This window comes from Crocodylus porosus, unplaced genomic scaffold, assembly GCF_001723895.1.
Source record: "Crocodylus porosus isolate Cpor-Errol unplaced genomic scaffold, CroPor_comp1, whole genome shotgun sequence".
In the NCBI taxonomy this organism is placed as follows: Eukaryota; Metazoa; Chordata; order Crocodylia; family Crocodylidae; genus Crocodylus; species Crocodylus porosus.
Genome location: NW_017728910.1, coordinates 10,641,838 through 10,667,405, shown reverse-complemented (window position 1 = coordinate 10,667,405; position 25,568 = coordinate 10,641,838). Strand labels below are relative to the sequence as shown.

Genomic DNA, 25,568 nt, shown 5'->3' with positions numbered 1-25,568 from the left:
CCACCGTGACCTTGGGGCCCGATCCTTCGGTTTTCCCCGACACTGTTCATCATGCATCTGCTAATTCATGATAAAGTACAGTTACCCTTGCTGATCACTTTGTCACATTGCTGACTTCTGTTCATCTTGGAGTCAACTATGACTTGTCCAAATTACCGATGAAGACATTGAATAGCACTGGTCCAGGGACTAAGCCTTGCGGGACTCCATTGCCCACATCTTTCTAGGTTAATATTGACCCATCCATCACCACTCTCTAGGTGTGACCCCCTAAGCCAATTTGCCAGGCAACTGATCATGTAATCAATTTGCCAGGCATCTGATCATGACATCACAGCCTGTCAGTTTATTTACAAGAACGGAATGTAATACCGTATCAAATGCCTTCTTAAAGTCTAGGTAGATCACATCTACCTCGACTCCTGTGTCTAAGCATTTTGTGCTCTGGTCATAAAAAGAAACAATGTGTTGATCCCAGTTCTTTGAATTAATCCCCAACATTTTGGGGGCAAACATATGGTCTTGTTTTGTTACCAGTTTGTACACAGAGGACTACATTGTGAATCCTGAGTAACTTTCATTGTGTAATTCTGCAATTCCCTTACCCCTTATCTCCCCCACATGGGTATGTAGGGTTAGTTCCAGTAGATAACATATAACAGATGCTAGGGGTTCTTAATCTGGGGTCCACAGATCCCCAAGGGATCTGCGGATAGATTTCAGGGGGTCCGTGAACTTGGATGGGAAAAAGATTACATCTTTATTTTCACTAACCTCTAACTGAAATTTAGCATTTCCTTCAATTATGAATGTAGGCAACAAACCACAGTAGTATTAGCAGTACGTGTGACTTTGTCACCAATAGAAATCACAGATATTTTCATATCACATTACAGTTGTTGCAGATATCTCAAAATATCATTTATGCTCATCACTACTTTGAAATTACGGTAGTTATTAGACCTGCCACTAGATCAGGTGATAACTGTTACAATCCAAAGATCCCAGTCTTGCACATTTTTATTTATACAAATAGTTCAGTGAGATTTGAGTAACGATTTGAAATGTCCAGCTTTCAAGTGAAGAAAATGTAACAGCTGCTAAAAACTTAGTGGCACATTTTTTTGTTTTTAACATTTTAAAATACTGCATAATGATTTGAAAATGTCTGCTGGTTTGATATTTTAATATACCCACTCTCAAATGCACTGGTATAAATGTAGGTTAACTCCACTAGAAACAAAGCTGCAAAGACACAACATTTAGCTGCAAAATCCAGTAGTAAGGTGAAGTCCTAAGTGAGTATAGGGAGATCACGCCAGTGTAAATAGACAATAGTCATGACCAGATAGATGAGCAGGGTATTCCAAGGGTAACTGGATACAGTAGATAACTGCTATTGTGCCTTAATGACAGATGGTGAGGAAGCAAATAACCTATTTGCCTTGACAAAACAGATAGGGTGGATGCAGATCCCAAAACGCAGATGATGTTAATGAAGCTCAATTCCTTGTCGTATTGTAGTGGTAGCAAGGGGTGAGGCCAATACATGCTTTAAGTAAGAGTTTTCTGTTTAATATATGTCAAAATAATCAAAATAATAATCTCCAAATATATTCTTTTAAATGAAGTATTTAGTTTTCAAAAGAAACAGTAATCAGATATTTTATTTAGCTAAAGTACTAAAATTAACCACAATCTTGAGACTAAAAATACAGTAAAAGTTCTGTTATCCGGCATCTTACAAGCTGGCGTGCTGCACTAACTGGCATGCCACCCTGTAAGATAAAGTGGTACCTGAAGTGCCCACCATGGCACTTCCAGTTTCTCCGAACCCCCATTGCTTGGGGCAAAGCAGTCTGTGCTGCTGAGCACCCATGACCTGAGTGCATAACAAGCTGTGTGGGCCTATGCGGGACTTGTCTCCCTGTCCTGCGGGAGTGGTGGCGATGCAACGGCAGGGGCAGTAATACCATGGGAAGGGCAGAGAGATGCCCCAGACATGGCATGAGAAGCGGTGGCTGGGGCCGCTCATTTAACCAGCATATTTTGATAACAGAGCTTTTACTGGATTTTGGAAATTAAAAGAAGCTTGGACTTTGAGTTATAAGTCATTGGTTAATATTTTTAGAGCAGCTTAAAAGCTAAATTTAGGCACTCTGTTTTTAGGCAAAGGATGTAGGCATCTAAATTTTTTAGGCTTCTTTAAATTTCAGAGTGGTTAGGGACAGAAGTTTAAGTGATCAAAAACTGGTTTAAGTGATTGAAAACTGGTTTAAACCAGTAACAAAATATAAGTTCAGTGCACATAAACCAGTTTCAAAATGGCTGAAATTGGTTTAAGATAAACCTGGTTAAATGTAATATCGGACTTAACTGATTTGGGTTAAACCAGTTTATGGAATATCTGTCCCAAACCCCTTCCTGGTTTAAGTTAAACCAGAGTCTCCCCGGATCCCAGCATGCTTTTCAGCCCTTGGATCGGCTGTGCTATCTGCTCCAGATAGCAGGGTCGATCCTGCCTGTCTGCTGTCTAGACAGAAGGGAGAGCGGCATGGCCGGACACCAGCTGACATGGGCCCCTGAGGCAAAGGCAAAGGGAGCAGGGAGCTCTCTATTGAGATGTACAGGAGAATGGGGTATTAAACCTCATTGTTCTCCTCACTAGAAGTTATTCAAGATAGGAATTGTCTGGCCTTAGTCTATATAGCACCTAACATGGCAGAGCCTCAATCCTGAGTGGGGCCTCTGAGCACAGCTGTAAGAACAACAATCATAATGATTAGCAATCTGTTGGTGTTTAATTGTAGTTCAACCCTATACTTAATTTATTAGTAATGCTATCTTGTTCTGCCCTGCTACATATGAAGTGTGTGCTTCCCTCTCAACTTTCTAGGTGCTGTGGAAAATAAAAATTATATTTTCTACCAATTTTCTGTTTCGAAAGTAAGTAGATTTTTTTCAAAGTCATCTCCTTACATTATATTAATTTTAATTCATAATGTTTTTAGTGACTTAAAGCACTGTGTTTTTTCTGCCCCTTCCCCCATACCAGCTGATTTGAAGCATCGTAAAGTATTCCTATTTTTACTGGGAGATAATGAAACTGACAGGAAACTCTTTATCAAGGAGTAGAACTGCAAGGCAATTACTTGTCTTCGCTTCTCAACACAGCAACAGGAAATTTCCCTAAGGAAGAAAACTCAGTGTCATTTTTTAATCTTTGATATAAGCAACCATATTAGCAGCTTGATTAAGTTAAAACAATATGGATATTTGGTTTGTCTTTTTCTTTTTCAGATTTTAAGATTTTTAGCAACTTCATAATTCACACATTACAAAGAGATTACATACTATGTTATTTAAAATTTCTCATAGTACCCTTAATTTTCCAGAGGGATAAGTAAGCATTATTATATCAGTTGCCTACTTTATTTTTATATAATCTAACAGTCATCTGTCCCGAGGAGGGTGGCAAGAGGATATGGAAACTCCTACTCTTATGTCAAGCTGTCATCTGTTCAATACAAAACAATATTGACAGATTACCAGTGTAAATATCTTAATGATGTCTATCCATATAAGAATGGACAAATGTTCATGCTGTTAAAAATGTACCACCGGAGTACTAATTGATAGCCTTATTTGTATTCTTATCAAAGAAGGTTTATTCTCTGATGTATACAGAAAAATATGTCATCCTTAACTATTGAGCTGTCTACTTCAAATCATAGCTGATGAGATTACACTTGCTGGGTGGCTGTATATAAAATTGCTTTGCTCCTCATTGAGGTGACCTGTTCTACAGAAACAAAATTAAGGCATGATTAACCAGTTTAACTTTAAGCTGTGACCCAGCTACATGGTCAACCATTTAATGGCATGATTAAACAAGCAATAAGCTATAAAATTACTCCACAAAAAGATCTGTAATAACTTTGTAGCTTGTTCTTATTATACCATTAATTGAATGTATGGCCAGGTGCTCCCCTGTGGCTGGGAGCTCCATCAATTGAGGGGGCTTCCAGCTACAGAGATGTACCACCTGCTGCCAGCCCGCACCGACAATGGCACTCTTCCTTATGCTGCTCCCACTGTGAGCCTCATCATCTGTGAGGCTACTAGCAGGGCAGTGCCAGGAACGCTCCTGTTGCTGTGAACCTTATTGTCAGCTATGGGGCTCACAGTAGGGGTATGCTGCCACAGCTGCAAGTCTCATCATCTCCGAGGCACTGCTGAGGAGGGGGCAGGTAGAATGCCATTCTGCCTGCAAGCCCAATCAGCTACAGGGCTCTCAACCATGAGAGCCAGTGCAGGGGGAGTCCATGCTCCCCCTGCACTGGTAGTAAGGTGCAATGGGATCTAATGTGCAATCCTATAATTGCACTTCCTGCCATACATATGTGGCATGGCAGGAGGTGCAGTTGTAGGGCTTGCAAATTCGATCCCATTGCACCTTTACCTGCATGTGTAGAGGGGCCCTGTGTCATCCAATTGCAAAAGCAATTAGGGTGATAAAGATAAAAGGACTGATTCATGGTATATTGCACTGCAAAGAGTTATTTAATCAAAGAATTCTTGGCAGTAAACTAGGAGAGTGTACGGCATTAACATGTCTATCTTGAGCAGCACAATAACATGTCTAACATTCACATGACTATTTTATCTTTTAGAATAGTTTGCAAACAAATGTTTTTGCACATGAACTACACTGATCCAAACAATTTCAAATTTGAGGAAATCAAAATCTGTGGATTAGCTCTTGAATTAACAGTGCTTACTGTGTCTCAAAATGGAGTAGTGCAAAATTCTGCTTAGACTATCAGCTACAATCCTTCCAATAATGTAAATCCGGGAAAACAAAGATTGAACTCCTGCCCCTCTTTGTATAATCTCTAATCATTTTGTCACTCTACTGTATTGTTTTTAAGCTGTCCACGTCTTGCTTGAAGTGTGAAGCTCAAACCTCATCATAGTATTTCAGGTGAGGCATCACCATTGCCAAATTCAATGAAAGAATAATTTCCTTTGATTTGCAGATGACAGTTCTTTCAATACAACCCTGATGGCTTTTTTTTTTTTTGCAAGAACTCACTGTGGACTCGGAGTTAGCTTATAGCACATTGCAGCCGCCTGGTCATTCTCCACAGTTCTGCAGCCTCGCCAGGCATTTCCCAGTCTGCCTTTGTCCCTACGATCTTTCCATCAGAAGTGCATTCCAACACCCTACCCCCTCCACTTTCAACTTCTTAACAACATCTTTGCTTAGGCACTGTAATTGCTAATTTTTTCTCTGGGACTGTACAATGTCTTTACAATTTCTTGCTCAAAGTTTATCAAAGTTCTAGATATAAAAATTTTTTTTAAATGTTGTCTTTCTTAGAGAGATCTATATTTAGGTACATAAATAACATTAACTTCTATGGAAGCTATGGGTGGTTACACAGTTTTATTTAGATGTATAAGTTTTCAGCACTCAAGTGAAATGTTTAGCTTGGGTGTAAAAATATGAATTAATTCAGCTTTATGAAGCAGATCCTCAGTTATTGTCAGTGGTCATAACTCCAGTGCAAAAATCTATTGATTTTAGTGGATCCATGATCATTTACTAACTGAAAATGAACCAAGAAGTGAATTTTAAAAATAGACTTAAGGTAAGTTTAATATTTTTTTTATTATTGTTATATTTTTACAGGTTGCCCATATAACAGGGCTTAAGCTTGAATTAGGCAAGTCTTATTTACTATCTTGGACTCAAATGCTCAGTAACAGTGAAAGATTTAACTGTCATCCTGCTGCCAATGCAACAGCAAAAAAATGGAGAGCTTATTGGCTGCATCTAGAATGTAAGCAGAAAAATATTTCTCTAACATGAACTATAAGTAAATGATTAAGATGAGTATCTTTCCCCCCCCCATGGTTTAATATTTAAAAACAACTGGTAGTCTAAGTTTGGAATAGAATTTGTGAGATAAATTTCTCCATCTATAAGACTTTTTAAAAACATATGGCCAGATTCTTAAAAACAGTTGCCAGATCTCTTTTAGAATAACTTCATGAACCTATAATCATTTGCAGCAGCAAAGGATCTGGCCCAAGTTCAGAGAAAATGCAGTGCTCTTGAAAGAGAGGAACAAATAAAAGTAAAATTATGCAGAATTGAATAAACTTTATACAAATGCCAGGTACCATTTCTCCCAGGCACGGAACGTGCAAGGCCTACTTGAATGAGGCACAATTCTCTGACCACTAAAACAGGCTCTAAGTAAATATTGGTTCAGCTGGAACAAGAGGTCAGAAGAAATCCTTGAAGTTTTGGGAAGACTTGATTCAGCCTTCAGTGTGGAGGCTAAGATGTATATTGAATCCAGATGTCTTGGATTGAATCCAGATGTCTGTGTGTGTTCTGTTCTGAGGGAAACCATACTGCAGATCTCCAGCACCCCCCCTTTCACCTTCCCTCCCAGGGAGGTGTGTTGCTTGCTGGACTCAGCTGCTTCAATCAAATGGGGCAGAACACACGTGCTCCACAATCACCACACTGATGCCGGGAGACACAGGCTGACTCTGAGCAGTGTGAATCAGTTGATCAGGGCTGCCCTGTGCACTGCTCTGTGCTTTCTGTCTCTGGGCAGACCGAGGATGTGCCAAGTTGGGGATCAGTCTCAGGGGTAGCCCGTGCCCCTCCTACCAGTTGCCTGTGCTGCAGAGCATGTTGAGGTAGGTACAAAAGGCCTGGATCTGCAGCATCAGCACTGCAAGCTCTTTCCTCTTCAGGGGCTCAGCATTCAAATCCAGGTGTCTCCACATATTTTTTTCTACCAGGAGAACAAACCTGGGACGGTTCCCCCAGGTTATGTGACTGTGTATACACAGTCTTAGAGTACCATGGGCTGAAGGCATCCTCCCCCCCGCCCCCACAATATCTGCTATCTTTTCAAGGAACTCTTAAATGACATTGCTTCATTCTAAAAATGGGAGCCTGTAGAATTTTCTTTTATAAGTTTTCAAATTAAGGCTATCTAATAGTAATACACAAAATATTATAATTTTCAGAAACACATTTCTGTACCAAATGTTCCCTACTGTTACAACTCTCCCAACCTTGGCTATCCTGTCCATCAAATTCAGCATACTACTTCAGGTTTAACAGCAAACCTCAGCACAAATGTTAAGTATGTTAGCTGTTCTCAGTCTCCTACTATATCAATTGATATACTTTTCTTGGAAGTGAAATATCATTACGATAATATACTGCAATTTAAGGTAAATATTGTTTCATTTGTTTAAAAAAAAGATTCCTTAAACGTACATATGAGCACCTTAAAAATAATTCAATTTGAAGAATTTTAACAACTTTGTCATTAGGATGAAAGTATTGATCATTAGCGACACAGTGATAGTAAATATTATTTGCTAACTTTTTGGGATATTCCTACTTAGAACATATCATAAAATAAATAACCTGAAGCATTGGTTTTAGTAAACTGTAGGTAATAAAACAGTACTCCATAACTAGGGGTCTGTCCAGCTTGAGGATGTACCCAGCTGATTACATGGCAGATTGCAGGGCTGGCTGCCATTTTTGAGGGCTTATCATGGCTGGGACCCCCTCTACACCTGTGGCTGAGGGACCCTGGTGGCTCCACCTCTCACCACTGATTGGCTGCCAAGGCTGTCCATCAGATGGCCCCGCCCCCTTACCATTGATGGGTTGCAAGTGCTGAAACCCACCTCTTGTCACCAATTGGTGGAAAGGGATGGGGCCACATAATAGGCAGCCCTATCAGCCAACCCATGGTGAGGGGTGGGGGTGGCAACCATTTTGGCTGCTATCCTCCCTGTGTATTGGCAGCCTCCCTCCCCCTTCTCCTGCCCCTCAGCAGAAAAAGGAACGTGGTACTGAAAGAGGATGCTTCTACTTGAGGCACATTTGCAAGAGACTTTTCCTTTTTTAGCTAACAGAAATTAGCCCAGTGGTTCTCAGTCGTGGTCAACATGGGCCACAGTATCCTCATGGGTACTGTGACACAGATGCTGCCACTGTGGCAGTAGCCATGTAGAACTATCCTGCATGCGGGGCTACAGCACATACTCACACTTGCTTTGGGATGTCTGAAAAGTCTGATAAGCACACAAGAATTTGGGCCACGGCCCTTCCTGTTCTGGCCCACGTCACTCTCTTTCCAGAAACAGAGGTGAGCAAGTGTTCCACCCAGGCGCCTCTTTCTGGGAAGAGCCTGGAGCCAGCAATCTTGTCTGCTTGGGGAGGGTGCCTTGACTCTGAAATGTTTGAGAACCACTGGATTAATCTGTTGTATTTTTTAAAGCTGTATTGGCCACTTTAAAAGTTTTTCTCTGTTAGAAATCTTTTTGTGTAAAGAGGACTGAATGATATCCCTTTAGTTAATGTGGGAGAAAGTGATTGAAATAAAGGATTGAAATTTTAAGAGTCATCAGTGTACACAACAGATGAATAATTTATACCTGTTCAAGTGAACCAATTTCTCCTTTACAGATCCGTGATTATAACAGTAAAAGGTATGAGGTTCCAATATCATTAAATATCCCTAACAGTGTTAGAAGTACAGTTGTGAGTCGATTCTATGAAGCATCAGTTCAGAATGAACCATTTGAGATCCGGGTTCGATGCAAAAGGGCAGGGACTGTTATATAAGCATTTTTTTTGACTATCTAAATATTTATTTTTCAAATTTTTGATTGTCCTAAACCATCTTAGCATCCACTGTGCTGCATGGCTCTTACAATTCACAGACTCTTATATACAACCCCCAAACTGGAAGGAATCAGTCAGATGAAAGCCTCTCTTCCTGAAGTCTGCTCAGCCACTGCCTGGATTATGTGAATTGTTTTCTGAACAGCCTGTAGAATAGTTGTTAATGGAAAAACTTATATAAAACTAGTTTTACTGAGAACACCCTACCTCCCTCACAGTTGACCAAATGCTTTCCCACTTTTCGCATAACTGGTCTTTGAAATTTTTCCCACTGCAGTAAAGTGGCATGACAATATTTTATTTTTTCTCTGTAATTCCCTTTTCAGTTAGCTGGATTAATTTACAGTTTGCACCCATCTTTTGCATGGGCATTATCCTTTTTAATTAATTTCCTTCAAAAATTGTATTGCTTGATTTTTATTTTTATTTTTATTTTTGGTGTCATGGGTGTGACTATAAGATGATTTGCTTCCTTGTGACTAGACATGGGCTCTGATTGACTGACTTTCTATTTTATTTCCTTTTTTCAGTGGCCAGGGTTTGCCTCTGTGGGGTGTTTTATTTCTTTGTTACTTTGGAGCCCATTTGGCTATATACATAAATTCAGTAATCTCCATGTCTGGTAAAATAGTCCTGTACTGCACTGTAAATTTCAAAGTAAGGTACAAATGGTCCTGGCAGTTGGAGTCAAAATTGCTTTTGCCAGGAAAAATAAGATAGGTAGATTTATTGTATGCTTTTCTAAATAAATATATGATTAGATATTTCATATTCATCCTTGAAACGGTGAAATATTGTTCTAGGCAATATTTATATCAACCTAAGTTTTTCATGAACCTTCCTGCACTGCCTGGGCAGTTCATACCTCTCAAAGCTGTTATTCTAGGCTCTTGAGCTATGTACAGACATTCCCAGGCATTAGTGGGAGGTTAAATCAATTAAAAAATCAGGTAAGTCAGGATTGGGGGGATAGTGGGGGGTTGGGTATCCAGCAGGCTGGGGGAGATCATGGGCCCACTGGGGGATGTGGGGAGGCTTGACCTGCGAGTCAGGTAGTGGGGGCAAGCATGACCCACAAGGGGAGGGGGAGGGCAGGCACAACCCATGGGTGGGGTGGGTCCTCCCCCACAGTTAACCTGCACCCCCATTCCTCCCAATCCTTTCCCCATTGGGACTTACTTGCTCAGCTCCAGCAGCGGTGAATGGGGATAAAAAGTGGCTGCACATGAAGTGGCTTGTGGGATGGGGGTTGAGAAAGCTAGCTGGCTGGCTGGGGGGGGGGGGGGGGGTGCAAAAAACAGTCCAGTGTGAGGGAAGGGAGGTGTGTGAAAAGAGTAACCTTGGGGCTGCGGCCAGTGGCTAGGTTTTCCCTACCCTGGGACTACACAGGGGAAGTTCCATGCATCAGTTTGACGTAAATCAAATAAGTCTGATACTACATTGATCCAGGTTCATTTTAAACTGGTTTCTGAAATTTTTAGACCAGTTTCTGTGCATGGAACCTCTGTTCAGTTACAGGTTTAGACTGATTGCTGGTTACTGGGAATGAGATCCTAAGTGTAAGGTCAGCACCAGGACAAACTACATTTAAATTGGGTGGCCATTTTGAACCCAATTTGATCTCCCCAAATGTCTCTAGTTAGCTCTGGTGTTCTGATGTAGATCTGTCTGCTACATTTAGTTCACATTCTGTAAGTTTTCTGTGCAACCATAGCAGTCAGACATACATTTTTCTAAAAGAAATGAAAGTTGTGTTAGATAGGTGCTGAGACAGTACATGGGCATGTGTGCTGTGACACAGACAATTTAACTCCTTTCTTATAATTTCCTTTCCATTCTTCACTGATGATGGAGTGATTTATTTTTGCTATTACAGTTGGGATTCTCAGGTACCTGGCTTCACTTCTAGTGACACGTTCATTCAGATTTCTACTCATCTCCCATCACAGTGTGTATATGGATTTGGTGAAAACTGAACACGCTATGTTTTGGCGTGATATGAAGTGGAACACCTGGGAAATGTACACAAGACCAACTGCTTGGTGCAAGTAGTCTTTGATTTCAGCTTTGATTACTCTTGAAGCTGCTGCTCTTTATCTTTGATTTACACAGATTTATGGATTCCCAGCTTGATCTTCTATGAAGATAGATAATACTTTTCAAAAACTTAAATGTTCCAAAGAACAAATTCTGCCTTGGATAATAGATGATATATGCATATAGACTATAGGCCAGATACTGAGATGTGACTAAGTTGTTCTCAGACAGTGACACCCTGTCTGTTTTCCTGATTTACGTGAATGAATCAGGCAGAAAGGCACAGCATAAAGGTCTCCCTTATTTTACAGCACTTCATATCTGAGTCCTGAGCTACTTCTTGGGCCTCTTTAATGTTCAAAAGACCAGAGTCAAAGGCAACTGAAGTCAAAATACTCTCTGGATACAAAATTAGGCACACAGTCCATGGTAATTTGTACTATGAAAAATATTTATAATACAAAATAAGTTTATGGCCATCTCTAAATCAATTTGATTCTGAGAACAGACCAAGATCTTGAGGCTAAGGTAGTTCATAGCAAATGTGGTTTTTGATATTATGGGGCATTAAACTCTTTAAAAGATTTTACACAGCTATTTACTTTTGGAATACAGATGATATCCCATATATATATATATATATATATATATATGAAAAATCATCCCCCTGCCTGTTCCTCACACATATATATACATGAGATATTTACGATTTCAGGATGTTGCATTGTATAATACAAATAGTCACTTTCCTAAACCATGGAATGGTTGCCTGCACAATAATTTACTTATGTCTCCTCTACATTTCTTGAAACCCCACATCACTGTTTGATAAAATAGTATTTTCAGGTAAATCAGTGTTATGGCATATTTATGTATAGTTATGTTATTTTGTATATGATGATATGAGGTTTGCAGCCAGTGGGCACATCTACATGAAACATTTATTGTGGAGCTTCCTAATTAGCTCTGCAGTAAAGTTTCAACATTTACACATGCAGTCCTGTTAGGCCACAGGAAATTAATTAACTCTACCATAGCTTAGTGCTTGTAAACACAAGTACTGTCACATGGAAGCGTTCTTTAGTGCACAGTAACGCACATGTAGACACTGATGGGCTGGCTGGGGCATGAGGGTGCTACAGTGTGGGGGGTCATCTGCTGGCTAACACAACACTGGAGCACCCTCATGCTCCAGTCAGCCCCTCTGCAGCACATTGAGCCCAGTTGGAGCAGTCCTGGGCTGGCAGGCTGACCCCCTTGGGCTCCCTGCCAGCTGGGGCTGCTCTGACCTGGCTCAACATGCTGTGGTTCCTGGAGCAATAAACTTCAGTGTGATATGCACTGGAATTTATTGCTCTGTGTAAACTGCACATGTAGATGCAGCCACTATAAGGTTAAAATGAAATAGTAAAAACATTTGTCTCTGCCTTTTTATCTACCTACCTCTTTTCCATCAATCCAAGAACTACTTAGCATAAATGATTTTTTCCCCATCATTATAGCTAGTATTTTGAAATAAGAGATGTAACAGAGAATGATGTGTTTTATGTTTTTATATGTATGTAGAAACTGCTTGGAAAGCTGGAATTTATCAATATTTATTTGGGAATTTATCAATATTTATTTGGGAATATGCAGTAGTACAATTCCTTTTTTTCCCCACTTGAGTGCTCTCTCACATATTGAGTTCATCCTGTCAGGCTAATGAAAATCATCTTTGACTGGGAAATTTAAGTATTTACTTCAGTGTGATTTGAAACTGCATTTACTATATTTGCCCAAACACAAGATAACTGTGAAAGTAAGATCTTTCCCCTCCCTTCACTCCCCCCCATAGTTAGGTTCTATGGATGGAAAATTTATAAATTTATTATAATTTTGTCTGTATGGAATCTAATTATCGAGGGATCATGTTAAATTCACCCCCCCTCCCACTGCAGGTGATGGGGGAAGGAGTGATGAGGGGGGCAATACTGAGGCAGGTAGTGGGGGACAGGCAGTGGGAGAGGCAGTAGGGAGGCAGTGGGGGACAGTGGGCCAGGCAATGAGAGGGTTAGAGAGTGAGAGAGCTTGACTCCTGATGCCTAACCTCCACAATTAACCACTGCCCCTCCTTGTGCCTGCTCCCCCCTCCCCACCACAGCCTCAGGTCCCGGCTTCTTCCCCCCTTCACACTGGTTCTGTGACCCCCAGCCTCAGGTCCCCACTCCTCCCTTCCTCCCATTTCTCCCCTCCAAAGTCTCTCCCCCCTACTCTCTGCCTATCCCCCCTGCCTTACCTTTTCTCTAAGCTGTCAGGCTTCATCCCTGCTGCAGCCTGAGGCACTGAGCAATAACTCCGTCCCAGTCCTGTAATAGCAGCATAGAGCACTGCTGCTACAGGGCTGGGCTGGAGCACGTGCTCCATGCTCCAGGCTGTAGCAAGGACAAAGCCTGCTGGTGTGGAGTAAAAGTAAGGAGGTATGGGACAGAGGGGGAGACAAAGGTGGGGAGGAAGTATCTACAGCTGCTGCCCCAGATCCAGCTCCAACCCCAGGCTAGAGCTGGAGATGCAGTGTCTGCCTGCCCCCGCACTGCTTTCTTCTCAGTTACAAGGTGTAAGGGGCTTTTATTCCTTATTAACTGACTAAATATAGTATATCTCTACATGATGATGGTATATGGCTAAGAGGCATTTGGAGGAAAGGGAAGAGATTCAGGAATGACTTAAAATTTGGATCATCATGGCTGCATCACTCTATTACTCTTATACTATCACAATAATTTACTTCAACCTTATAATTTCATTGTAAGTAGAAAATACATGACTATTTATTACAGTGTAAAAAGTGAATTCTTATGGTTTCTACCCCTTCTTCATGGCCTTGGAACATGATGGAAATGCTTATGGAATTATTTTACTTAACAGTAATGCAATAGGTAAAAAAACCCTCACCTTTTATTTTCTAATGGTGTTTACATAACAGTAATATTAACATTTTCATACGAGTAGTTTTATCTGATTACTCATTTCCTGTTCTAGATTTTTTCCTGTTCTAGATACCAGCCAACTCCTGCTCTGACATATTGCACAATTGGAGGAATTGTGGACTTTTACGCGGTTTTGAGCCCCACTCCAGAGTTTGTTGTTCAAGAATACACTGCAGTAGGATTGATACAATATTACAAGCCATACATTATTTTTTCTTGTAGGTTTTTATTGCCCAGTTTCAAAACTCTGTTTTTTCCTATTTTATTTTTAGTTGATAGGGTGACCACTCATGCCACCTTATTGGGCTTTGGGATTCCAGCTATGCCAGTATGCATACAGAAATGAGTCTTTGATCTGTATATGGAAATGAAAGCAGCTCAGATACCCTATATATGCTTTTTGGACTTTTAATTTGTGGTATTGCTTGAAACCTTTCTTTTCAGACTACTCACTAAAAACAGAGAGAAAGAAAGAGAAAGGAAACCATTGAATAATTAAGAATACTATATATACTTTAATTTCACTTCTTTGTGTACTCCAAGAGCTAGATTCAGCCTTCTAAAGGCCGTCATACTGTTCAATTGGATTGCCTACTATAAGTCCTCATTGAATTAATGGAGGTTTCCCTGCTTGACACTTCGCTGATGATTTTGTGTAAATGATTTTATGCCAGGTTTGCCAACCTGAGAACATTTTTTTCATTGACAAGCTGCACTTTTTATTTTTTTTTTTACAGACAACCAATTTTAATTTATCATATGTTTGGTGTTAAACCCTTAAATTTGAACCCAACCGTTGTCACTGGTATCTAGGGCCTGGTCCAAGGAATACGAGTACATGTATAGTATATAAAACATGTGTGTCAGAAAAAAAGTTATTTTGTCACTAAAAATTTTGCAGATTGTCAGGAAAAAAAAAGTTGTGGCCTGCCAACCCTCCTTGACTATAGCAGTGGTTTTACACCATGCTGTACCACACACAGTCCCACCCCTGCTAACCCCATTCTCCCATCCGCACACACACTACCACTCCCTCTTCTGGCTCACAGTTCCCTTCCTGCAGCATTCCCCCCACCCTGTACCTTCAAGGAAAGCAGCTGCTAGAGACAAAAGCTGGCCAGAAATGTAGTGGCAGCACATGGATAGGCAGGGGTGGGGAATGTCTTTGCAGGTTCCCAGGCACCCAAAGCTCGCTGAGCTCACAGAGTCACGAGAGCACTCTGCAGGGTGCTGCACTCCCACTCAGATACCAGGTGAGTACTGCTATTCCCTCTATCTATCAAGCTTATCATTGTTTAGTATTTTTACAGACTGCTGCTCCACTTTTTTTACAGACTTTCCATACAGGCATTTTTTCCCTATTTTTTTACTTGGCTGTACATTTACAGACAGTTGGCAGCCTTGTTCTGGGCCTCCCAAAAGACAGGGCTCTTACTTAGCTACCCATAATGGGTTAGTGAGTAATTGAAAGGAACAGCAAATGAGGGAAAGAGAAAAAAACAACATGTATTTAATGTTAGTATTGGAACGTTCAGGTGGTCTTTGAAGAATCATCTGCTTTTTACTGCAGGCAATAAATTTGAAATGCACGTGAGCCCTATCTAATGGTGCTTCACATTAATGGCACTTCTTCATTAGGATTCAGTTGACAGAGAATCATCTTAGCATGATACAAACTGATAATACCTTTATTTCTCAGGCACTGACTCACACATACGTATATTTTCCCTATATATATAGGTGTGTGTGTGTGTGTGTGTGTGTGTGTGTGTGTGTGTAGGAAAAATATACACGTGTGTGACTTTATTCAGAGAGATGGATGGATAGACAGATAGAAATAAAGTACCATTTGTCCCTTTATTAATCTGTAGTGGATAGTAAATTTTCTATGTTCAAAATGAATTTAATAGATGAAAGGTCTAATTGCAAATGGAACTTGATTTTTGGACTGTACAAATACATTCAGTAGATAATTTTGCTAGATGGTACAGCAGTTTCCTCTCTTACTTTTCAGAAAGTCAGCAGTTCTTTTGATTTACCTACTGTGGTATAAATAGGCACTTAAAAATAGTTGCTTATTTTCATGCATTGTTTTATGAACCACAGGATGTACAATACACGGATATTGATTATATGGAAAGGCAGTTATATGTCACGCTTAGTCCACACTTCTCTGGATTGCCAAAATTTGTTGACAAAATAAAAGCAAAAGTAATTAGATTCATCATCATTATTCTGGTCAGTCTTCATGTCTTTCCCGTCCTTCCCTTAACCTGTTCCTTAAACTCATAGATAATAGCAAAGCATATTTCACATAAAGCGCTGATACATATGACTTCCATTTAAGTAAAAATTTATTGGCAGGGCAGGGGATGGAGCCTGTTTGATTTGCAGATTCAGCCAATTCAGCGGTGGCCAAATCTCTGAATCAGATTCGTCTGAATCAATTCAGGACAGTGATTTGAATCACCAAATCAAATCATTGTCCCCCAAATTGGCTGAATCCAAAGTAAATACTAGCTGCTTCACAGAGGCCTAACAATTATCAGTGGGACACCTTGTGCTGCCAGTAGTTGTCTCCAGAGAACACCTGTGCCACGCAGCCTCTGGCATGTGGCAAGTTACCAGGGTGGGGTAGGGGAGCCTGGGGCCAGCATGGAGCTGGCCCCAGCAGCCTTACCTGGGATCTGGGGGCTGCAGCAGTGGCAACACTGCTGCACAGAGCCTGGCTGGTAGCTGGAGTGTGGTTCCAGCTGGGCAAGCTTTCTTTTCACATGGTGCACGCAACCCCTGCGAGCGCCACTTCACTTTTTTTTGGCATGGGATATCCAGGGGTCAAAAAAAGCAAACAAATCCCTGCACTTATCCCTTGCAGCTTGGAGAACACCTGAACATACTGAACATGCTTCACTCATCTGGACATGGCCCATGGGGCTAACTCTGGACCCTGAATTTCCTGATTCACTTTAATTCCCATTGACTTTACTAGGTGTTTGCGACAAATAGTTTCCTGCATTGTTTGAATCCATGGGAAATGATTGTATATAGGTAGTAAATAAAGTCATGAATTAATTAAATGCTTAAAGATCATATTATTAGCACACATAAGACATTAAACCAGAGACCAAAGGTTTCTGTAAAATATTGATTAGTTTATAATCCGCTCTTGTTGTCTTTCACAGAAAACATCTTTCCTTCCTACTGGCTTCAAGATTTGACTACTGACAGAGTCTGGCTTCAATAAGGAATGTGCTCTTCCTGAAGTAGATAGTATGAGATCCAAATAGACTAAAACATGTTTATTATTTTGGAGAGAGCAGGTAAAGGGGTGCCTGATTTTTATTTATAATTAAGCCATTTATGGTGCTCTGTTTTGGAGTTCTTTGCCATCACCAAATGAGCTGCTAGTTTTCATTTACACAATGATAATGTAAAATGGCCTCAAAGTAGGTTTAAATATAATTTATGCCTGATTTTACACAATCAGCGGATTGTAAAGTGGCTTTAATGCAAGTGAAAATCAGACTCTGAGAGTCAGAACTCTGAGGATGATTTCCTGATTTTACATTTATTTGTTATTTTCAGGAAACCATGCGGCTTTTCTGTGCCTCAATTTATTTAAAAATATAGTAATTACATTCTGATTACATTGGAGTAATTGGCTGTCTTTATTTATTTGTTAAGCAAAACTAAATGAAAATAAAGTAAACTAAATGTAAAAAAACTAAACTAACACTTTCTACTATTATCTCATTACCTGTATTCAGTTCCAAGTAAGCCAAGCTGTTTAATTTTAGAACTTCTGTAAAATTAAAATGTTTGTTTTCCATACTGTTACACTTCCCAGACAATTAGTAAGTTTTTTTGTATATTGATTTTTATGTAAATTGCAACATAATGATAATAAATACATACCTATTGATTGCGTATATGTCAGCCTGAAATACATATATGTCTATCAGAAATAGTAAGTAATAAAAACAGAGAGAAGGGAAGGAAGAAGGGAAAAGGATGAGATAGAAGGGAAAAAGATTAGCATACAAGAGGTAATAATTCAGTTAAGCTAGTTAGAATTTAGTTGCAAAAATACTCTAAAGCATCTTTCCAAACTGCATTAAATTTTCCAAGCAATTACACCTGCAAAATGTGATTCTTTCAATGGATGCTAGTTATGCTATTTGAAAATCACAAGTTTTAGGTTACAGCTAAGCAAATTTTACCTATGATGAAATCCAAAAAATATGCACGTTTATGGCTAAAAATGCAGTAGTTACACCTGACTGCTCCATTTACATCTATGCTTTGTGTTATTTTGTCAGCTATACAAAGCTTATATAGCTTTCCCAGACTTCTTGCACAATTCAGTGGTAGGAAACAAAATTAACAAAATTTCATGCTAATCCCAGTCACCCAGAGAAAAGTATTGAGTTTGATGGCCTGTGGACTGTAAGCGTCTGTTTTATCTGATTATTTTCTAATTATTTTTTTGTTTTCTAATTGCTAGAAATTCCTACTAAACTAAAAGCTACTTTAATTCTCTGAGGTCCTTCTGTAGCTTTCATAAGAAGATTTGGTTTTAAATCTTAATACTATTGAACTGGAAAATTCAGAACATGTTCACAGCCAGATCAGAATTTTCTGAAGGTTTGTCCTCTTCAGATCCAGATATTAGGGAAGAGGGGCCATGTGCAGAGATTTAAACACAGATCTAAACTACCTCAAAATTGTGGCTATTCATTCTAGGGTTTTTGTTGGGATTCAGTGTAAAACACCAACTTGTCCTGGTATAATATAGGAATGAAGTAATGGGATTTTACTCTGTTATATCATTAGCAGAGCTCAAATTATTCTGGGGACCTCAGAATTGCACCATAACTTTCAGTGGATTCATTTGTTTATTGTTGTGCACCGGTGGTAGTTGGAAAACTGCTTATCTGTTAATGATGAATATGTACTTCCTTACAATGTACTTCCAACCCCTTGTGCTGCAGCGAGAGTATATTTTCTAGATTCTTCTTTTCTCCTCTTTTTTTAAGTCTGTGCCCTTTTCAATGTAGTATTGGATATTTAAACCTTCATTTTGTAGTACCGTATCGTCTTGTGTACTACATAAGCCCAAAGAAGATGCCTTATTTTTGGGAAGGCAAAATGAAGAAAACATATTTTTCCAGAGTTATGGCTGCATACAGCAGGGTCATACATTAATTTAGAGTTGATTCTTTTTCCTGCTCAGGAAAAAGCTATAGTTTTTAACCCTGTCATAGTTGAATTATCAGCTGCTGTGCCAAAAGCTGAAACTGTAGCTGCTGCTGAAGACTGGACTATTCTAGGAGCTAACATAGTCAGCAGCTCTATGAAATAAGAGGAGAGAGACCAGAAGTACCTAAATTGCAAATCCCCTAGCAACATTGTAGAATAAAGGGTAACTTGATTAGTTAGAAGGAATCAAGTAGAGTCTAATGAACCCTGAAGTCAATGGTTTCCTAACTGCTGCCTGAATTAGAAATGCTACTGCTGCTATTCTGGGCAGAAAAATCAGCTTTTCTGCTCAAGACACCACAGTTTGTAATGATAATTTTGGGAGATGTATGTAAATACAGAATTACTATTTCTGTCTTGACTACTACTAATTCCCCCAGGTCCCTTTCCATCTTCTCTAGTTGCTTTTCTCTTCCATTCCAATTTTTACTTCTTTTTCTCCTTCATCTCTTTCAGATTCCTTTAAAAAAAATTCTTAATCCTTTTAATTGCCAAGTGATGAAAACTCTTGGACTTCATGGTCCAAAGCAGGAATATGGCACTTCCCAAAAGTAGTGATAGAGTTTATTAGTGCAGGTATTAAGCCTGTACAAAGCAACTAGTATTCGCTTTGGATTTGGCTGATTCAGGGGATGGTGATTCAGTTCAGTGATTCAAATCACTGTCCCAAATTGATTCAGCTGAATCTGATTCAGAGATTTAGCTTCTGCCAAATCTCTGAATCACACAGGCCTATTCCCTGCCCAATTCTGCTGCCCTGGCAATAGTTGCCCCACCTGCTCCAGCTCCCAGCACTTTGAAAAAAATAAGCCCACACTTACCGGCTGCTTCCTAGTAGGGGGACAATCCACGCTACCCCCCACTGCCCCGTGTTGCATGGGGGCTCTGCATGAGCCCCCCAACACCCCTTCTGTTTTCCCAGCACCCTCCCCCCCATGGCTACCCTGCCTGTCCCCTGTCCTGGCTCTTTAAGAAAAAACAAAACAAAAAACACCCCCTGAACTCACCAGTTCCTGCCTGGCCTAGGGGCAATCCCTGCTGCCCCCTGTCCCATGCAGGGGGGGTCTTTCACAAGCCCCTTGAAGCTCCTAGGCCACTGAAGGAGCTGGCTTTTATTTTTCTTAAAGGGACAGAGATGGGGTGGGCAAGGCAGCTATGGGTGGAGCTAGGGGAGCAGCAGGGTCAGGGTTCTCATGGCAGAGCCCCCCACATAGCATGGGGCAGTGGGGGGCAGCAGGGATTGCCCTTCAATCTGGCAGCACCTAGTGAGTAGGGGCTTTTTTTTTAAAGAGCCAGGAACTGGGGCCAGGAGGGGCAGCCATGAGGGGCAGGGCTCGGGGAGTAGACAGAGGTCAGGGACACTTGGAGGGTCTGGGGGAGCAGGTAGGGGATGGGGCCTGACAGGGGTCCCCCCATGGTGCGCTCCTCCCTCTTCCAGCCCCCACCTCCCCTGCCCCTTACTTACGAGCTCCGAGTCCAACTCCCTGCGCAGTGGGCAGAGACTGCCCAAATCACCAGACTTCTCTGAATCTTTTCCAAATTGATTCAGAGAGCTTCAGAATTGATTCAGACCCTTTTATTGGTCCCCTGATTCGATTCGGATTTGGAGATTCTGCCACCAAATCAGGCTGAATCTTCTCCGAATTCAGTCAGCATCTGAAGCTTTGCACAGCCCTATTATGTATGTCTTTAGGTTTCAAACATATGCCATTATAACACATTTTTATAGACTTCAGTTAGTCAGGGATTTAAAATTTTGAATGACTTTTTGAACACATCTGTCCTGATGAATCAGCAAGAAACACCTTGCAAAATTGAATCATTGACAAATGATTGAAAGATCATTGACAAATATTTCTATTTTCTGTCCACTTAATCTAATCAACATATATGTAGCCCTGTTGCTGCAGTATTGGAGCACCTAACAGAAGTATGTAGGTTATGCCTTTATAGTAGGAAATTTTAAATATGAATGTTTATCTGAGTGACTGTTCCCATATTACCTTATGATACCAAAAAAAATAAAAAATAAAAATAAAAAATCCAACTGACAAAGGTAACCATGCATAACCATGCTCCTGATTGCTCTCAGAAAGTAAGCATAAAGATTTTTAGATGAGTTCATTACAAGTGGATTACTGAAGGTCAAAATGTTGCTGTTTCATTAATACATTGCTGTTTGCCAACAGGCAGTCCTCATTCTTAATTACTGAGATATTTTACTTTCATTACCTCATTAGCATCATTGTGGTTTTTGAATGTTGAGCTATTGTTTTTAGGTTGAGTCTTCTGTTACTTCAGTCCCTTGAGTTGGAGACTACACAAGGCTATCAAACAGTTTGCTGTAATTATTGTCTCTGCAGGACAAGCTCCAGAACTAGATGAGGCTAGATGAGATAGTTAGTTTGTTTCAAAAATAGAATGGGCACACAATTTCTGTTGGCAAATAAATATTATATTCTTATATCAAAGAACAGACATGCCTAGTATGCAAAAAAATGTTTGACATTTTTCAGTGATGCTACATGTAGCTTATTACTTTAACCAGTAGACAACATAATTCAAAAACTGAAGCCATGCACGAGCTATTAAATGTTTCAAAATTCAGAGATGCAATCATTCATATGTCTGTTTCTTCCTGTAGCATCTGGTCAGTGGGCTTTACAAAGAGAAAATGAATGAATGCATGGTATGCAATCAAAATACTGACACATGCAAACCTGCATTCTGTCATATTGAAATTAGAGTTCGAGGAAAAAAATTTTCAATCCATTACTTGGGAGTCTGCAAACATGGGCCAGATCTAAAAAATAAAGGACTTAGAAACTTAAAGTGGGGCTTAAGTAGAATTTAGGCTTTCCATACTGCTGTCCCGATAGCTTGGGTAAGCTATTGCTGAACTTTGAAGGCCCCAAGTCTTCATGGCACTGCAACTTTTTACCTTAAAATTCTCTAGGCATCTGAAGGCTCCATTTCTGGACATGCGCAAAACCACCTCAGTTTGACAGTGCTGAGCAGCTTCATGCACAACTTATACCTACCACAGGGGGGCTTGAAACAGTAAGTGTTCTCAAAGAACACTGACACAAATGCGCACTGATGCAATCAGGGGTGGAGTAAGATTCATTGGGGCCCTGGGCCTGGTAACCCCCCTGCCTCGCAGCCATGGGCTCTGTTCCCAGGCAGCACAGTGGGAGGAGCATCCACAGCAGGATGCAGGCCCAGAGCAGGAGCCGTGGCTCCCCACCACACACAGGTCTGTATTGGAGCCACCACTGGGGTATGGAGCCACTGCTTGCCATGTGCACATGGCATGGACCAAGCTCTGGAGGCAGCCCCTTTCCCTGCCGTGGCTCAGATTGGCTTCAGTGGCATGCAGCAGCCATGGCCCACCACATCATGCTTGCGCAGCCTGGCCCAGCCCAACCCAGCCACCGGTTTCATTCACATCAAGGCAGGGGCTCTAGGCCTGGGCCCAGCTGGCCTGTTCATTAATTTGCTCATGGACACAACTCCCTTCTCCTTTCTTTTCAACCACAGCCACAGGAGAAGCTCCCTGTATTCTTCAGTAGATAGACTATCAGAGCATTTTGTCAAGAAGTGAGTGCCTTTGGTTTGATTCCCTTTTTTCCTTGAAGAAAATCAAACCTGCAGTTGCTTTTTCCTACATAAGCACCCTAAGAACCCAACTAGTTACCCATGCGGCCCTTGATATCTTACCAAAACTCAGTAAGTGGCCCTCCACCTGAAATAATTGCCTGTCCTTACATTAGTTTGACCTGGCTCGCCGAATGTCTATATAAATCAGGTGCTACAACAGGGCTGCCAAAAAGCCCCACTGAAGCACCCAATCTATACAGACTCTGGGGAGCCAGGTCAAATGAAGGTGCTGCTGCTTCTGATAAAGCACTGGGGGGGAGGGGTATTGTTTTTTGCACATCTGTTACCACCCCATTGAATCAATCTTCTGAGATAATGAGTACATACAGCTCCTGCAGCAGGAAGCGTGGTTGCTCAACATTTCTAAAAACTAGTTATGTATGGATTTAGATACCTGACCTTAGAGAAATGTGAAAATGTGGCTCTAAGCATTTTGTGCAGTTTTGTAGGTACAGTATCTTATTTTTTTCTTATGAGCAGCACAGTTCACTTTTAAGGGTTTTGAAAATATTCTTTATAGGTGTAGGTAGTAGCCGTGTTCATCTACAGACATAGGCAGACAAGGTTATTTGGGTGAATCTGATCTCTTTTATTAGACCAACTTAAATAGTTGGGAAACAATTTTTAAGCAAGCTTTCGGGTGTCACTTTATAACCTGCGTGACATCTGACTCTCTAGGTACTTCTCCACTATTCATCTTCTTTCTCTCCCCCCCACCCAGCCTCTCTCTCACCCATTGACTCCCCAGTCTACATCTTCACTGATTGGTTATCATCTGCATACCAGCCCAGCCTCTGGCTTCTTTACTTTTCATTCCATCTAGGAAGAGCACACATCAACTGCTGAAACTTCCTCAGCCTGATGAAGGGTTTTTGAACCCAAAAGCTTGCTTAAAAATTGTTTAAGTTTGTCTAATAAAAGATATCAGATTCACCCAAAGAACCTTGTCTGAAAATATTCTTTCAAGTTCTCATCTCTAGCAAGAGGTCTAATTTTTAATAATTTAATTGAAAGGTCATAGGCCATGGCTCAAGGAATGCACTTTAAATTTATAATAAAATATAAATATTATTGTCAGTCACCCCTAAGTGCCACCACTTACAGAATCCAGGACCACTACTGGCTTAGGTAACAGTAATGGCTTGTGCTTAAACTGCTGAAATATGTAGAACTTCAGTAGACGCTTACATAGCTCCTAGTTATTTAGATGGATATTTTCAAAGGCAGAAAGGATAATTATGTGCTTGGCTTCCTCTGAGAGTTCTTTTTGCCCCTCATGCATTAATCATATTTTTATTAGATTATTTTATGCTTGCTACTTTTTTCAAATCTCATATATACTGTCTCAGTCTAAATTTGAACAACTGTAGCCAAATTCATCTACGCATGTGCTTTACTGCAGAGTTGACTAATTAGCTCTGCAGTAAAACATCACCATTTACAAGTGTCCCAGTATTAGGGTGAAGTAAATTAACTCTGCCATAAGATAAAACTGTTGAGAATAGTGCAATCTTATGACAGGGTACTTAATTGTCCTGAAATGCATGTATAGGTGGTGACAAGGGCTGTTTGGGGCCCAAGGCTGCTAATGTGCAGGGGCTGTCTGCCACTGAGGCCTGCACTTTAGCACCCTTGTGCCCCAGCCAGCCCCTCCACCACCCAGTGCCACCACCCCGGAGCCCAGAACTGTCCCTACCTCCCTGCCCTCTGTGAGCCCAGGGCTGTTCTGCCCTGGCTCAAAGTGCTTCTGTCCTGGGTACACGTGTAGAAGCTGTTCCTGGGAGCTGAAGTTTATTTTATCACATTAATTGCACATGTAGTTGCACCCATTCTTAGACATTTTGCAGGTCATATGAATAACTAGAGATGCTTATAAAGATGTGGAGTATTTTCATGCAGGCTAAGAAACAGCATCCTTAAGGAAGCTGATATTAGTCCTCTATTAGTATTCAGGACCACTGGAAAGCACTAGTATTCAAAGGATATTCTTTAAAAAAAAATAAAACAGCAAAAAATAAACCAAATAAAAAACATTACATTTGGAGGTTTAGGAGAATTAAAATAGTCAAATTGTAAGGCTTAATAGAGTGACACATTTTATTTATTAAATGTGTTTAATTATTTGACAGTACCAATATATGAATTTAATTTCCATTAGATTTGAAAACACAGTCTGAGTTTCAAAACCACATGCAAGGAAGGGCAATAGTTCCTGCCAGGTGGATGCCCAGTTAGACATTATGATGTACATAATCTCTATGGATGGTCACAGGCTAAACCTACCTATGAGTAAAACTTTTTTCCTCCTTTCTCTCCCTCCCCCCTTCTTTTGAAACCTGATGTCTTTTTATTCTGTAGTATTCTTTTTATTCATAATAATCCCCATGCATCTTTACTAACAGTAACAAGTAGATGTGTTCAAACATATTTTAAAAATTCCAAAGATATAAACACTCTCTTTCTAAAATTTATTAAAAAAAAAAAAGCGTTATATTTTACTTTGTCCTGGAGAAGATAATTTATAAATTAACCACTATGCCCTGCTATTTATATTTGTAACCTGCCTTAAGATTTGTTGGCCACATGTATTGATAACCCTTTCTTTTCTTTTTCTTCTCTTTCTTTGTTCTGATGTTCAAGGATGACTTGTTGCATAATATAAGGAGTATAGCTGACAAGTAGCTTTGGGTTTAACAATGATTTGCCCTTAGATTTGTTAGCAGGGTAATATAAGACCAGTGCTTACTCCTGTTAATTTTGAATTCACTGTACCTGGGGCATAGGGAAGGTCTGGGAAAGAGAAACAATATTGTTATAACTGACTTTTATTCCTATCTTTTCCTGGCCCAGATTGTACAGAGGCCGATTTGACCTAATCTAGAGCAGTGGTTTTCAACTCGTGGTCT

The 25,568-nt window shown here is 40.4% G+C and overlaps 1 pseudogene; it reads left to right on the top strand.

Annotated features, from left to right (window-relative positions):
- The window catches only part of LOC109308269, a 146,715-nt pseudogene that overhangs the window by 98,463 nt on the left and 22,684 nt on the right, over nt 1-25,568 (top strand).